Source organism: Sciurus carolinensis, chromosome 3 (assembly GCF_902686445.1).
Source record: "Sciurus carolinensis chromosome 3, mSciCar1.2, whole genome shotgun sequence".
In the NCBI taxonomy this organism is placed as follows: Eukaryota; Metazoa; Chordata; class Mammalia; order Rodentia; family Sciuridae; genus Sciurus; species Sciurus carolinensis.
This window is the reverse complement of record NC_062215.1, coordinates 167,616,381-167,634,176: the sequence shown is the minus strand read 5'-3', so window position 1 is coordinate 167,634,176 and position 17,796 is coordinate 167,616,381.

The window sequence follows — 17,796 nt, the reverse complement described above, 5'->3', positions numbered from 1 at the left end:
ATATTTTTTTTTATTTTGATACAGAGTATCACTAAGTTTCTGAGACTGGCTTTGAACTCAAGATCCTTCTGCTTCAGCCTCCTGAGCTGCTGGGTACAGGCAGACACCACCAGCACACCCATGTGTTTTAAAATGAGCACTTAGAAAGCTCTGGAGGCTGCGCAGCAAACTGTGAGCACCAGTTACCCTGGGGAGACTGAGCAGCAGTACAGGCAGGTTATTAAGTTTTGTTAAGCATTTCTTTATTGTCTGACTTAAAACATATGTCACTTTTGGTATAATAAAGTTTAAACAAAGCACCAGTAAGGAAAAAATTCCAGATATTAGCACTGAATCACTTTTCTCAGATAGTCCAGGAGGATAGCATCCCAAAACCAAAATACAATTAGCAACAGTGACCAAGTTCCCAAGAACCGAATTACAGATTCTTTGACATGTTTTAGCAAATTCCTTTGCATCTTAAATGGAAATATCTGAATCTCATATGAATTAAGAAGAGTTATGGTGACTATTTAAACACCAAAGCATATTTAAAGGAGTAAAATACAGGTAATAGAAAAGAACCCCTATACTCGAATGAAGACTTACTCAAAAACTAGCAAAGAATAAGCACAATAATTATTTAGAAAAAATTTAAATTTCCAGAGAGAAATGGTAGATTTGATTTCATACAATAAAATATTGTGTTGTGATGAAAATTATATTTTAATTTAATTTAATTTTATTTTATTTAGATATATATAAATATATATTTATATTTATTTATTAAAATTATATTTATATTCATGAAAATTTTATAGAAACTTGGAAATACCATAGTATTCTTGAAAGTAGTGTACAATATTCTATATTCTTTTCTTTTTTGATACTGGGTATTGAACCCGGGGCACTTAACCACTGAGCCACATCCCCAGCTCTTTTTTTATGTTTTATTTTGAGACAGGGTCTTGCTAAGCTGCTTAAGGGCTCACTAAATTGCTGAGGCTGGCTTTGAACTCATGATTCTCTGGCTTCAGCCTCCCAAGTTGTTGGAATTACAGGCATGGGTCACCACACCTGGCTATATTCTTGTTTTAATGACTTAGAAAAATGATCACAGTAACAACAGAGTTTTAGTATAGAAAAAAGACCAAAAGGAAATAGACTAAAATGTCAACAGAGCCCTGCGAGGTGGCTCATGCCTATAATCCCAGCAGCCTGGGAGGCTGAGGCAGGAGGATCACAAGTTCACTGCTAACCTCAGCAATTTAGGAAGACCCTGTCTCTAAATTTAAAAATATTTTTTAAAAGGGTGGGATGTGGCTCAGTGCTTAAGCACCCCTGGATTCAACCCCTGGGATGAAAAAACAAAAGTCATAATCATCAACAAAGCATGATTGTGTTAATCCAGGATAGTACGTCCTACCTTGATGGGTCATGCTAGAGAGGGCAAATAAATACCACATAACTAACATAATACAGGAAGTAGGAGTGGAAACAGGAATGCAGCCATCCCTTGATATCCCCAAAGGGATCGATTCTTGTCCCTCACCCCCACAGGCGGGTATGAAAATCTGCAAATGCCCAAGTACCTTCTATAAAGGGGCACAGTACCTGCAAACAACCTGCACACACCCTCCTGGACACTAAAACCTCTAGGGATTGCTTAATGCCTAATACAATATAAATTCTATGTAAAAATGTGCTATATTGTTTAGGGAACACTCACAAGAAGTATAGACACAATCTAAAAAAATATTTCCATCTGGTGTTGATTGAATCTGTGAATACAGAATCTACAAACATGGAGTTTGTGCTGAATTGTGTTAATGAAATCTTATAGAACTATCACTTGACATTCTTGACATTTCTTCATTGCCCAAACCTAAAAGTAGAAATGATCTCTCAAATGATATTTTATTTAGAGAAATAATTAATAACAAGTCATTTAAAAAAAACTTTTTTTGCAGTACTGGGGATTGAACCCAGGGCCTGGGACATGCTAGGCAAGTACTCTACCACTGAGTTACATCCCCAGGCCCTTAATTTTGACAGGATTTCATTGACTGGGCTGGCCTCCTAGTAGCTGGGGTTACAGGTATGCGCCACACCCAGCTTGATCCCTTGGTTCTTGTTGAATGTTGAATGTTGGTGCTTCTTCACCATGTCCATGTGCAAAGCAGCAACATTTGCAATAAGGAGACAGGTGAACTAATGATACCAAGGATCAAGTCCCTTTTAGGTACCTCTCCCAGAAGTGTTTCCTTCTTCTCCTCCTTCCTTTTTTTTTAATCCTTCTAATTCATTAGAAGAGACATTATATTAATATAATATCTTATCTGCCACCTGTCTCCAAGAAAGAGATTCCACCTTGAGTCAACAGGGAACCCAGTAAAGTTGTCAGGTCCAAAAGGAGCAATTTTTTTTAGCATCCACTCTGTGGCAAACTCTGAGTTGTAAGGCACAGAAACCCCCTCAAAACCAGAGGGAAGTAGGATGGGAGAGGTAGGGCAGATATTTAGGGCATCAGGGAACTCTTCCAAGGCAGGGATCAAAAGTGACCTAGGTCAAGATCTGTCCTCATCAGTCTGGGCCTGATCAACTGTCTCTGCCCGTGCCTCTGTGTCTCACCCTCGTGGGTTCTTGGGTTCACCGACTCGTGCCTTCTGCTACCTGCTTCTGCTTCTTCATTTCCCCCTTGGTCCAATTTAGCCAAGACCTTGGCCTTGATTTAAATGACCTTTCAGTTCAAGGGCTTCCCACAGACAAGAATTTCCCTCTGGGTTTTTCAGTTCAGATTCTAGATGGTGGGAACGTGATTGCTGAACACATGGCTGAATGTATACATGAACATCAATCAATCAATCAATTTGATCAATCAATCCAGCATTATTCTTCTGTGAGTAAGAATTTTTATTTAAAGTGAAATAAAATTATTAAATGCACATATTTGCCAAACAATGTCTATGGGTAGTAATGTGCAAAAATAGAAATAATTTTCACAATGTCCTAGGCAAAGAAAGGACTCATAGGACTCCATGGCTCATCTGTGTAGGCATGGGACTATGTTCCCTGTTTTGCACTGCTCGGTGAAATGGCTTTAAAGTCCCACAAGAGATAGATCTATTTAACACATTTTGTTGAAGTTTTAGCAATCTTATCTGACTGCGACTATTTAGCAATCAACTTGAAAATATCGCAGAGTTGACAAAGTGAAGAGATCATGTTTGCCATCTTTAAAGTTCTTTTAAGTGCTTCAGATGTTTAGATAACTTACAACTGATTCAGAACTCTGTGTTTTGCAAGGAGGTGTTTCCATCAGTCAATGCAATTAGCAGTTCTGGTGTTAACAGAGCAGAGAAGTTAAGGTCTACCTTACTCACATGGAAGCAACTTGTGGAATTGTTCCTGACTTGCAAAGCTTAAAAACAGCATTTCTGTATTCAATCACAACTACCATATCATTGCAAATATTTTATCCACTAGTGTAAATTTTACATAAATTCACATAATTTGAAAAATAAAATTCAATTTATAATCTTAATGTGTGTTACTTTCCATAGAACTGTTGGCGATTATTATTTATTTTTATATTCTTGAGTCTATTACCCTGCTAATTATCACAAATAAAATACTTTTTTGCTGATAGTTCATTTGTATTTTATAAAACGTGACTCCTGAGGCCTTATGATATGACATCATGGTAGCTGTCCTTTTATACATCTTCTCCATAGAGCCCTTTTACCCATTTCTGTCTGATGATTATCTTTGTAGTCTTTTAACTCTCCAATAATGAAAGATATGTCTTCATTATCTACATAATGGCCTCAATTCTCCATTCCCCTGGATATGGTCTGAAATCGCATTACATCATTTATGATTCCTTGTTACGTGTTTTGAGGGAAGGGAGCTCTGACTTCCATAGGGAGGTGATTGACAGCTTCTACTAAATTGTAAACAGCTTCTACTAAATTGTAGACAGCTTCTAAAAAATTGTAAAATTTTTATAAAAAATTGTAAAATTTTTTACAAAATGGGCGAATGTTATTAGTTAATAGTCCTTTCCTTAATATATCTCCCCCATTATTAATTCCATAAATTTTCAGGACACTCAGTTTTTGTACTTCATAGGTTGCAAATTGGTATTTGCTTGTGATCGTCAAAGAAAGGAAGAAATGTTCGTGGCAAACCAGGATATTTTTGCTGTGGTTAGTTATGAAGGAAAACTTTTTTTGTAAAAAATTGTAAAAATTTTTTTGTCCTCTTTAATTGCTGGGATTTTAACTGTAAGGGAGATAGTTCAGGAACAGCATCTCGTATCATCATAGTTTCTTACATTGCCAAGCTTTTCTCTGATGAAAATTATTTCAGTGGACAATAGCATCTGACGTGGGTGCAACTAAGAGCTTTCCCAGGCCTGCAGGCTCTTTTACTGACCCTGCTCAAATTTCAAGTGTATCTTGAATTTGTAGAGGTATTAATATTTGAGTGTAGGGCAGAAATTTTGACCAATTTATGCCTGACTTTTCTTTAAAACAAAATTAGGGTGAAGATTGTTAGGATTCAGCTGAATTCCTCATTCAAGCCTTTCCTTCATAACTAACCACAACAAAAATATCCGGGTTTGCCAGGAACATTTCTTCCTTTCTTTGACGATCACAAGCAAATACCAATTTGCAACCTATGAAGTACAAAAACTGAGTGTCCTGAAAATTTATGGAATTAATAATGGGGGAGATGTATTAAGGAAAGGACTATTAGCTAATAACATTCGCCCGGCATTGTTTCTGGCAACCTGAGGAATTGTCAGATTGGGGCTTTGAGTTTGGTAAGGTCCTTGCATTTCCTTACCACTGTTCCTATATAGAGTTTTCTAGTGACCACAATTTCATTTCTGGTAATTAATTGAGTCACTAATTAAAGGAACAAGAAAAGATACATCCCTTGTTTCTCGCTCCCTTGAAAATTGTACTACTTGAACCAGAAGTTTATTGCTTCTGCGTAAACCTGCTTTGATTCCTGGCATTATGTCAGTCATTTTGTAAATTAGAAGTCAGCTATAACCAGCAAGGGCTGTGTCATTAGCCCTTATTTGGATGAATATCTGTCTCTTCCTCCAGAGTACACATCTGGAGGACGGCATCTGTTCTGCATAGCTTCCATCTGGAAACCCACAGTTCTCATTTTTTCATTTGCATATATAATAGTCGTGTCATGAAGTAGGTTTAAAGAACAGTAATATATATTCAATGTTAACTAATGCACAGAAAGTGTTAAATGTTAAATGTTTCAAGCTTCAAACTGAGGAAACATGAGATCAATATAAGTGAAGAAGTGGCATCTTTTTTTTTTTTTTAAAGTCACATAACTGATATCATTTGTCAGTATGGTTTGGATTTGTAGCCATAATTGATTAATGGATTGTCCATTTACTGCTGTTCCTATCGTAGAATCCTACATGTATACCGTGATCATTCAGTGATGTACATTTTAATTAATGATTTCTTTTCTCTGAAACTGAAATGCCAATATGATTATAAGTATGTTTGCTGAGGACAGAGTTCAGCAGAACATCTCAATAGCAGAACTAAAATAGAAGACATCAGGCTGTCTGCCTCATGACACCTGTGGTCAATTAAACAGGCTCCCTGGGAATGTTCAGCCTTGGGGAGCGAGAACTGTCAAAAGTCCATTCTGCTAACAAATAAGTTCCTGAGCACCTATGTTGTGCATGTTGAAGATGGCTATGATCCATTTAACTGGAGACTGAGATCTTTATCTTATCTCAGATCTTGTAGTTGTTGGCATCTTTTGTCCATCATCCATCATAGTAGCTTTGCTGCCTCTAGGCAACATGTGTGGTGTGGGAATCAGATGGTTCTGTGTTTGAAACTGAATTACTAATTGCTAGATGAACTGAGCTTCAGGTTCTCCATCTGTAAAATGGATATTGAAGGATGCAAGATCTCTAAAGTACTAGGCAACAAATAAGAACCATTCTTTTCTCTTAGGGCACCCAGATCCAGTCTGGTTCAATATCTGCCTTATCCTGCATTTAAAAGATCAAGCAGAACTTTGTCCTTGTATATTCCTCTGGGAGAAATGTGTCATAACTTCCTAGATTTTCTCTAATGAGTCTGAGTACTCATTTTTAAGCCAAGGGCAGGGAGGAAAATCTTTACTTCTTTTTATTCAAGATGGCGTCCATATACAGAAAACAGATGTTTGACTCACTCTGCCCCCCAAATCCCATTAAAATTGTAGTATGGGAATAAAAGAGGAATAAAAGTTAAGGTGCTCAGAAAAGACCTTTGCAGATGAGAATATTCAACAAATCTCACCTTTGAGCCAAGAGTGCCAATGCAAAAGCTCTCTTGAGCAGCAAGGGTCACTTTGCTTTATGTTCAAGAACTCACAGTTTGCTTTACATCATTTATTTCTGAAGTATTTACTCAAAGAAGAGCACCAAGAGAAGGGTGACATGCAATATAGGAAGCGAATGAGAACAAACATCAAGATAACAGCTGAGCCACTGTTCGGAAAAAATCAGACCAAATCAGACTGTGAAATTGGAGGAATCCAGGAAGACACTCAAAAAGAACAGGGGATGGGGAAGAGAATGGACAAAAGTGGATCAGCAGAATGAAGAAGATACTCAGAATACAGTGCAGAAAGCATATTATTGTTCATTCAACAGCAACAATAACAATAGGGAAGGCAATCAGGAAGTTGGAAAAACAAGAAATCAATCAAAAATCATAATTCAAATGTTCGACAACAACTAAATTGCACGTGGTTTTAAGTATTTGATAGAATATGAAAAAACAGAAGAGATTTGGCCTTGATGCCTAGATCATTTCCCTTTGAGAGGTACAAGGTTCATTGCAGTGAAACCCCAGAGAAGGGTGGATATTTATAGCACCCTGCATGGCTCTGCAGTTATCCCCCAGGAACCTCAATAAAACAAAGGCATGGAAACAAAATTTCTTTATAAAAGACAAAGACCATTTTTTTAGATATTAACTCATGGAATCAACCTACAGATAAAGCTCAGGAGGCTTAATTATGGTTAAAAAATAATGTAAATTTATCAACATTGACAGAATGAAGAATAGCTAACCGAGGCGAGGAACTCAGGGAGGGAAGAGAGCTGAAGAGAGGGTAGGGCACTAATGTCCTCATTGTAGAAGGTGAGCAACCAGGAGAGTCTCGAAGGAGCCGGGCCTGGTGGACACACTGTAATCCTAGCTCCTGGGAGGCTGAGGCCAGAGGATCTTCAGTTCTAGGTCAGCCTAGATGACTTAGTGAAAGCCTGTCTCAAAATAGTAAAAAGGACTGGGGGTGTAGCTCAGTGGTAGAGCACCCCTGGATTCTGTCCCCAGTACACATGCACCACACACACACACACACACACACACACACACACACACACATGCACACACACACACACACATGCACACACATGCACACACATGCACACCAATGGAATAAGAGAGTTTTCTGTCCACTATTTACAATTATAAAGAAACCAAAAATAATAATTCAAAAATAAAGACTAGAAAGATGTGAGAGCTGAATCTTCACCCATTATGGCAAAAAGTCAATATTTAATACCCAAACTCAGTGAATCAAGAAGTAGTGATGTAAGTATACAATTTAGAGATGCATTAGGTAATCACCAATGTAAATTAAAATATAAATGATTAGCAAATTACTGCATATAAGGAGTGAGGATGTGGGGGCTGGTTCTTTCTCATGGTTTCTTTTTTCTGAACTATTTGAGTTCTTTCAACTATATCCCTTATTATTGGAATAAAACCATATCAAATTTTTTTAAAAGTCTAAGGACATTGTATCCCATTCATAGAAAATAACAAAGACCTCTGATGATTGACCACTTTCTACAACTGCAATCAAAGGAGATAGGAGTTTAAACTGACTGTATAGATACATTTAGAAATACTGATGTGCTTTTATTGCTGAAAATAATACTGTGTCTTTAGAAGTTTGGACCAAGTTCAAGTTATTTTAATATTTTCAATGTTGAGTTAAAAAATGGTGAAAACAATGACTCCTTACTACTCAAATATTTAAATTAGATCTTCTTCTCAGCACAACTTCTTTTTATTTATAAGACTCTCTAAATTTGGTGAAATCAAAGAAAAATCTCTACTTTGATTCTTAAGAGAAGTGACTAAAAAGAAATGAAGGGATAATTCTGAACTGTATGAAAATTAATGTAGAAACTGCATCCCAGCTGAGATTCAGTTCCTCTGTTATATTTGATCATTATGCAAATAAATGATTTAAATTTTTCAATTTCATGCACTTTATTTTTTTAAGGAAAAAGCCAGGTGCAGTGGCTGACACCTGCAATCCCAGTGACTTGGGAGGCTGAGGCAAGAGGATTGCAAGTTTGAGACCAGCCTCAGCAACCTAGTGAAGCTCTAAGCAGCTTAGTGAGACCCTGTCCAAAATAAAAAATAAAAAGGGCTAACACCAAAAAAAAAAAAAAAAAAAGGAAAAGGAATCGAGAAAGGCTTATTATGTCTTTTTCACTAATTAAAAAATAGTTTGCATGCTTACTGCTTCCTTTCCTTTTATTTTTAATAGGGCAATTATACCACAAGCTAATGATACTTATCACAGGCTGGCTTTTCGGAAGCATGTGCTGAAACAAAGTTTATTAGTTTACCTATGAGAGGATGCACGAAGAAGTCAAACTTGGCAGAAGGAAAGGATCAACTCCAATACAGTCCTGGAGCCCCTGGACAGGAAGGGAGTCCTGGATTAAATATGATCTGTTAGCATCGTCCCACATTGGACTGAAATGGCCAAACCTTTATACCCCACCTCTAGATGCAGGCCACCCCACAAAGGGCATGACAGCAGCCCAGGGCAGGAGCTGTCACCTGGGGGATGCTGAGTGCCCTCCCACACCCGAGCGGAGAGCCCGCCCTTGAATGGGAGTTGGGGTGCTACTACATCACTACACCACTGATCTGTGATATTTAAGTGAAAAAAAAAGAACAAAACGTGAAGCATATTTCATTATGAAGAACATGATGGTCAACTGAGCATGCAGCTGGCTGTGCAGCACGGCATTCGGGAGAAATGGCTCTGTGGATAGTGTCCACCATTCCTGCTTCTGCTCAAAAGTTCTGGCATCTGCATCCCACCACGCGCTTGGGAATATTCTCTTGTCACGTCCTATTGGTTCTGCCTCCTTGGCTTTGGCTCTTGATGCTACCTCTCTACCCAGCCTCATCTGATTGGCTACCTGAGTTTGGACCGGTAGATTGGCTAGGCGTGATCTGCAGACGCTGCTGGTAGAAGCCTCATCCACACAGTAAGTAGAAATCTGCAGATCACCAGACGAGTTCCATAGCACCCCTCCCCTGGTCCCATGGACAAAAGCGAGGCCTCCAGCATGCAGGACCCCAGAAGCTGGGCAAGTCAGAGAACTCAGCAAAGACAAAGCAAGTCCACTCTTGGAAGAGGCCCCAGAGATCACTCAATCCAGGCAGCTAGCTGTTCATCAGTGGTTTCTGTCTATAATCCCGGTTTCCTTTAGGAGAACTACCTTCCCTTCCTTGAGTCACATTTTTCCATAAGGCTGACCCCACTCCTGTGTACCATGTGCCCAATGTGGATGTGTGGTTGGGTCAGAAAGGGACATTTGACCAGCCCATACAACAAAACTATCCCACCACTTTCAGAAATTATTGAAAGGGTGCTTTCTTTCCTCGGGAAATGCTCAGTGTAAGGGTGTTCTAATCCTTGATTCTTCCATGCCTGAAATGGATATTTTAGTCACAGGAGCCAATAAACTACTTTCTATGCCTAAACTAACCTGAATTTTTTCTTTTTTATTTGTGCCCAACAAATTGGGATGATACAACTCCATCTCACAAAGTTCTTACTAGTTTCCAGTCTAGTCAGTTTGATGGGGAATTTACTTCTCCTTACACCAAGTCAAAATCTTTCAGTTGGGTTCACTCTTGTTCTAACCTGCAGAGCTGAGGTGGACATCGGCATTTGCCCAAATATTTACTTATATCTGTGATTCTCAAACTTGGTGGCACCTCAGAATCAACAGGGAAATTTTAACATGAAAAATTCCAGGGCTACCCTGTGCCTATAGAATCAAAATTCCTAGGTTTATGGCCAAGGAATGTGTACTTTTTTTTTTTTTTTTGTACTTTTTAAAGTCACATAGATGTCTGAATCCACCACCAGATTTAAGAGCCCTGATTCACATAATTTCAAGTAATTGTTTTATTAGATTTAATAACAATTTGGTCAGCAGGGATGCAGGCATGGATTTGTGCTCTGTGTATTTGTATCACATTTTCTATGGATCTGGTCATTAAGTTCAAGAAGCAAATGTAAATCCTTCCAAGAGAAAAGGGAGCAAGTCTTGGGGAAGAAAATCTGAATTTAAACTAGAAGCGGATTTACCATGACACTGATGGAACTTGTTTCAAGGTCCCTGGCTGAACTTGTCAGTGTTCCTGTGGCTGTATGTCCTTGCAAAGTTTATAGGAATAGGAGAGTTTAACTAGAAATGCGTGAGACACTGTCTTTCTCCACTTCAACTCCCACCTGGCCCGATTTCTCATTGTGTTGGGTGGCATGGGAATAGTCATGGGCATTTTGGGACCATTACTAAGGAAATTAATGGTGACACATAGTTTTGGTTTAGTGGATATTTAGGTGGTTCAGCCTCTTCTTCATGGTTCAGTTTTGGTGGTTTTCTTGCTGCCAAGACAATTTCCAGTAATAATCCTACCACTGCAATAGCTGCAAACTCAACCCTGTGAAAGGAAAGTGCCAGGTTCAACATGACCCTCATCATGTGCCGCGACATTAGGGGTGACAAGGTGAGCTGGTGGGGAGTTTCATCTCTTCAGAGCATTTAGTACTACTCTCTGCCACAGACCTTGAAACCTTCCAGATCATACATGAAAGACCCTAGAGAGACATTTTCTTAAAAGTTGTAACAGTCCTAAAAGTTTACGTGCTGATACCAAAAATAAGTCCTAAACCAAGAAGACCCTTTCCACACCAAAAAATAAGAAACAACATTTGACTCGGGTATAGCTCAGTGGTAGACCACTCTCCTAGCATGCATGAAATCCAAGGTTTGATCCCAGTACCACAAAGAAGACAAAACAGAAAGAAGTATCATTTGATCCACCATACTAAGATTGATTTTTTCCTTTCAGTCTCTCTATGTAAAAAAATGATAAAATCACCAGGCATGGTGGCTCACATCAAAATCTGAGCGGCTTGGGAGGAAGTGGCAGGAGGACTATGCATTCAAAGCCAGCCTCAGCAGCTTAGCAAAGCCCTAAGCAGCTCAGCAAGACCCTGTCTCTACATAAATATAAAAAACAGGGTCTGGGGATGTGGCTCATTGGTTAAGCAGCCCTGGTTTCAATCCCTAGTAGCAAAAAAAAAAAAAAAAAAGATAAAATCATTGTTGCATGACTAGGCAATCAAATAGTATGCAAATAATTTTATTAAGGGTTACATCAAATAGCTAATTAAAAATAAGATTTTTTTTTCTGAATTTTGAGATCTTTTTAAAACTTGTCAACTTCATGTGTTTTGTGGTGGTGGTGATTTAGTCTATACTTCTAAATAAATACTTAGCATTTCTTCTTACCTAGTAATTTGAATGATTTTTCTTAAAAAATATGTCTCCAAAACTGTAGAGGCTTTAGGCCCAGAGCTTTGCCCTGTTGGAAATAAGTATCTCACCCCTGCACTCTGATAATGGATGTGAAAGACCCTAATGGCTTTGTCCTTTTCAGCAGCTTCAGTCTCCTGAAAACCAAATCTGCTTATGATTAAGTCAGCAAATGCACAGTTGATGGATTGTAATGACTCTGAAGAAATCTGTGTGGCCAGAAAAATAAATAATACATTGTTTAAAGGTTTTTGAACTCTTATGATGTTTTGGAAGAAGACAGTCTTTAAAATACAATTAGGAGGGAGAATATACGATGCTCAGGGAGGAAAATAATTTAAAAATATATACACATATACACATACACCAATCAGTTGTGCTTAACCATGCTAGATGAAGGGCTATTTCCATTTATAGGAAATATTATAAAATCATTATCATGTGAAGAGTCAATGAAACTGATACTATGCAGGAGAGCTGGGCTTGGCTAAGTGTACCCTTGGAATGGAATTGCTCTTTTCCAGCAAGGGCACTGCTTCAAGTAGGGATGGCGTAGGGCACCATGGAGATGATGCAAATAGCATATGGAGAGATGGCCCCATTTCTTTATTGCAAACACACCCAGGTTTCCATGCATGCCGAGTCATGTTCCCAGTTTTAGCCCTTTATAATAGAGTAAAGGTAGAAATCAATTCCACCTTCTTTTCTGCACCCCTTTGAACAATCTCAGTCCTTACAGTCTGGTATCTAAAAGATGTTCATTTAAAACTCTTGGTTTAGGCTGGGGATGTGGCTCAGTGAGAGACCCTTTGCCTAGCATGCATGAGGCTCTGGGTTTGATCCCCAGCACAATAAATAAATAAATAAAGTAAAATTCTTTCCTTCAAGTTCCTTTAGTCATCCTACAGATTCATAAATAGACTTACTAAAAAATGTGTGACCATTAAAGTTTGGTATATTCTACGTTATACAAAATAGAACTTTACATCTCTGCAACAGTACTTCTCAGAACACTTAATAATCAATCTTTAATGCAGACTATAGAATGTGGTTTGGAATGTTTCCCAAAATATTTAATCACAAACTCCCTTTTTGAGGAATTAATATTTCAGGGACTATAACATTGGGAAACAATTTCAGACCAAAATAGAATGAGACAACGGAATGTAAATGTTTTATAAAATAAAAACTAAACAGATTGTCTGATACTGGGATAATAGCCATCATCATTATTATTAAGGCTGCTCTGTTTCAAGGAGTCAATTGTTCTCTCACTTTTTCCCAATAAGGTCCATTTATACTGTCTGTAGATATGAGGAAAAAAATAAGATAAAGTGTTCACTTGCATAATTTTCTGCTATGATAGTGTTACTTCACAAAGAGGCTGAGAAAAATTATGTATGTTCTTAACAATCAAGCATTTGTCTGCTGCCTCAGTAGATTTTGCTACTTTATTATTAGAGTCTCCATTGCATTTACTAAAGAACAGGCTGTCAGCATCCTCTTTCTCAAAATCCCAATGGTATTTTTTTGCAAAAATAGAAAAATTCATCCTAAAATTCATATGGAATCTCAAGGGACCCCAAATAGCCAAAACTATTTTGAAAAAAAGAAAAACTAGAACACTCATACTCCCTGATTCCAAAACATATTACAGAGCTGCAGTAATCCAAATGGTGTGGTACTGGGATGTAGTTCAGGGGAAGAGCTCATGTTGGAGACCCTGGGTTCAATCCCCAGCACCACCCCCACACCTGACACACACACCAAAACACAGTGTGGTACTGTCATAAAGACAGACAACAGACCTATGGAACAGAATACAGAGCCCAGAAACATCCCTCATGTGGGCAATCAAATGATCTTTGACATGGATGCCATGATCATTTGGTGATAGTTTCTTCAACAAGTAGTATTGAAAAAACTGGATAAAAGTTCAAAAGAATGAAGTTGGACTATAATTTTATACCACATAGAGAAATGAAATCCAAATGGATTCAAAAACAAGTCTATAGAACTCCGAGAAGAAAACATAGGGGGAAAACTTCATGACATTAATCTTGTCAACAATTTCTTGGATACAACTGCAAAAGACTCATAATAAAAGTAAAATAGATAAATGGGACTATATCAAATTGAGAAACTTTTGTGAATCAAAAGTCATATTCAACATAGTGAAATGCATGGGAGAAAGCATTTCCAAATCACATATCTGATAAGGAGTTAAGATTCAGAATATGCTGGATGTGGTGGCGCATGCCTGTAATCCCAGCGACTGGAAGCTGATGCAGGAGGATTGCAAGTTCAAAGTCAGCCTTAGTAACTTAGTGAGGCCCTAAGCAGCTCAGTGAGACTCTGTTTCTAAATAAAATTAAAAAAGGCTGGGGATGTGGTTTAGTGGTTAAGTGCCCCTGAGTTCAATCCCCAGTACAAAAAAAAAAAGATCCAGAATATATCAAGAACTCCTGCAATTCAACAACAACAAATCAAATAACCCAATTTAAATATGGGCAAAATTCTTGAATAGATATTTCTCTAAAGAGAATACACTAATGGTCAATAAGAATATGAAAAGGTATACAATGTCACAAACAATCTGATAAACAAAAATCAAATCCATAATGAGATGTCACTTCATATCCACTAGAATTAGACTACTATTTTTAAAGATACAGAAAAAAACAAGTGTTACCAAGGATTTGGAGAACTTAGGACCCTTATATACTATTGGGATTCTAACATGGTGCATTTGCTACGGAAAACAGTATGGAGTTTCCTCAAAAAATTACAAATAGAAGTATCACATGCTCTAACAACGCCACTCCTGGGTATAAAGGCAAAGGAACTGAAATCAGTATTTTGAAGAGATAGGTGCACTCTCATATGCAGATAATATTATTCATCATAGCTAAGAGATTGAAGCAATCCAAAATGTCCATCAATAGATGAGTGGATAAGCAAAATATGGCATACACATTCAATAAAATATTACTCAGACTTTAAAATGGAAGGAAATTCTGACACATATTACAACATAGATGAACCTTGAGGACATTATACTAAGTGAACTAAACCAGCCACAGACAGACCAAAAACTATATGATCTGGCTGGGTGCAGCAGCACACACCTGCGATCCCAGCAACTGGGGAGGCTGAGGTAAAAGGATCCCAAGTTCAAAGTCAGGCAAAAATAAAACCCTGTCTCAAAATGAAATTAAAAGGGCTGAGGCTATAGCTCAGTGATAGAGTGAGCCTGGGTTCATTCTCCAGTACCAGAAAAAATAATCTTGCATGATTCCATATATGAGATATTTAAGGTGGTGTTAGAAACAGAAGATGGAAGGGTCAGGAGCTGGAGATAGATCAGGGAGGAAATTTCTGTTCACTGGGTACAGTTTCAGAGTTGCAAGATGAAAAAGTTCTGAAGATCTGTTGCATAACAATATGAATAAACTTAGCTTAAAAGGTTTACCATTGCTTAAAAATGGCTATAATGGTAAATTCTGTGGTATATGCTTTTTACCATAAACACACATACTCAAAAACTGAAGCTTCTCAAAGATGAGTCCAGGTCACTTACATCTGGATTTTCTAGTACTTCTTTCTTTTGTTTACTTTTGTTCTGATCAAATGTTGAAGCCAGAATACTTGAGATTATAAGTAGATGCATACATGAACAAAATCACAGAACTCAAGAGTGAGAAGTTGAAAATCTCCTGAAATGTTTTCATGTGAAATTCCCTTTTCCTTTAAATTTTGCAGGTGATGATCACACAGAGGAGAAACTTACATGGGCACCCAGTCTGTGAAGCACTTTGCCACTTAGATCTTTGCACAAATGTCAGAGAGAAGAAGAGTCTCAGAAGCTGGGTCTCAACTCCCACAGCCCATGAGAACCCATGATGCCTCTTCTTTCAGTCCAAGCTGGGGTTAAATAGTGCATGTAGAGACTTGCACCGTCTTTGGCTTTCTTTGTCCATAGAGGTCAAGACAATCCCTGGTGTGAGGTTGGAACTTGAGACCTTTAATATTTCTCAGCACTCTGGCAGCCTTTAGCTTTGAGATTCATGGCTGGGCCAGAAGCATCAGAACAAATAATGATAAGAAAGGCAATTTAATTACAGCCTTATTTACTCCTATTTAAGGCATCTGTGAAACTGCTTTTCTTTTCACTAAAAGTCTGTGCCTTACTTTCATCTCTCAGAGAAGATCCATAGCTCAAAGAGAAAGCACTTTTATAACTTTCACGTAACTTTTCTACCTAATTACGTATTTTATAGCATCTAATAAAAGGGCAAACTTATAAGAGCGGGGGAAAGTTTCTGACAATACGGATTTGATTCAAGGAATCCCAGGCTGCAGAAAGCTTTTTTTTTGAAGAAAAGTACATGGCAGATCTGGCCAACTGATCTTACCTTTGCAAGAAGGCCACAGTGACATGAGGGCAAGAAGCTGTTTTAGAATTGAGCCTGAAGCTGGTTGGCATATAAAGTCCGAGCTCTTGAATGGCTCTCAGAGATGGTGGTGGCAATCTGAGCCCATAGATTTTCCCAGGTGAGAACGGCCAAGTCCCCCAGACCTGCATCTCTTTAAACTTTAGAAAGACCTGGAGCTCAGATTTGAAGGAAAAGGAAATTTCACATGAAAACATTAAGGAATATTTTCAACATTCAACAAATAAAAATAATATCTGGGTAGCAAAAAGCTTCACAGACCATGTGAAGAAGAGACACCGGTATTTAACTCTACTGCAGAGGAAGCTCCTCTCTTTTCCATCTGCCCTTGTAGCCTTGGCACGCCTCTGCATTTCCTTTCCATCTCCCTTGATCCACTCATTCCAGGATTTAGATCAACGGATGTGTAGAACTGTCAGGGCCAGACTCCAGGCTCTGAGGCTGAGCAGCACCCAGAGGGAAAAGACAGAGGAGGGAGGAGTTCTAGAACTTACCCTGGGCAGGAGCTCTGCACGCCTCCATCTTCCCCCTGTTTCCATGGGGACACCCGCAATCCCTGTCCCCTTCAGCACTAGCTGGATTTCTTAAAGGAGGCAGAGAAGAAGAAAAGAGCAAAGTGAAAAAGTAAAGCTGGATCCAAGATCATTGTCTCTAATCCTTCCAAACTGAAGTGCTTAGTGGGGTCTTGCAAATAAACAAGCATTATTAGTACTATTTTTACAAAAATGATGCCGATTTGGGGTCTGTCTCTAAGATTGGTGATTGACAGGAGCATCTTTAAATATCATAATAAGCACCTACATACCTACCTCCCAATTTCAACCATTTTCATACACTGTGACAATCTGGTTTCTTTTATCCCCAGGTTTGTAAAATGTATTTATCTATTTCTTTTTGCTGGAATATTTGGAAGCAAATTCAAAATATCACATCCCCTTCCCTGTGATATTTCAGTATGCACAGAGAGAAGGGCATATTCACTTTTTTCCATAGTCACAATGTTGTTATTATAATGAAAAAATCAACAATAATTCCTTCATATCACATAATAAGTTTTGAGTCTCCACCTCACTTCTCTGGGTTCATTGGTCCAAAGGAGGGAGCCAGGACAGGTCTCCCAAATTCCTTCCTTTCCACTCTTTCTTCTTCCTGCAGACCCTTCCCCCAGCTTTACCCACCTCCTGACGTGGAGCCTCCAGTCTCTTTTCTGGGATGGCTCCCACCTTCTCACTTCCTTAAGAGCAGAGCGACTCAGGAAAGTGTCAGGTGTGTGTGTGTGTGTTTGTATGTGTGTGTGTAGATGGAGAAATATAGTGTTTGGGTTTAATATATTTGTTTTATTCCACATTATATGATAAACCTGCTGTTCCCTGGAGCTAAGATGAAAGGGCCACAGTTCAAATAATGGGAAACAAAATACCTTCCCTAGTGACAGGTGCAATGTTTTATCTTCAGATTTATAAACCCTCCATTTCTCTTAAATAATAGCGAAAGGACAAACTTAATTTTGTCAACAGCTCAGTCACTTCCCTGCCAGCTTGAGAGTCACCTTTTCTGGAGGTAACTGCTCAGTCAGATCAGGATGAGATCCTCCTCCTCTTTGGCTTCCTTTCTCTCTGGAGGGCACCTGGCCTTCAGGAAGGCAGAGATGGCGGGTGAGGAGGACTG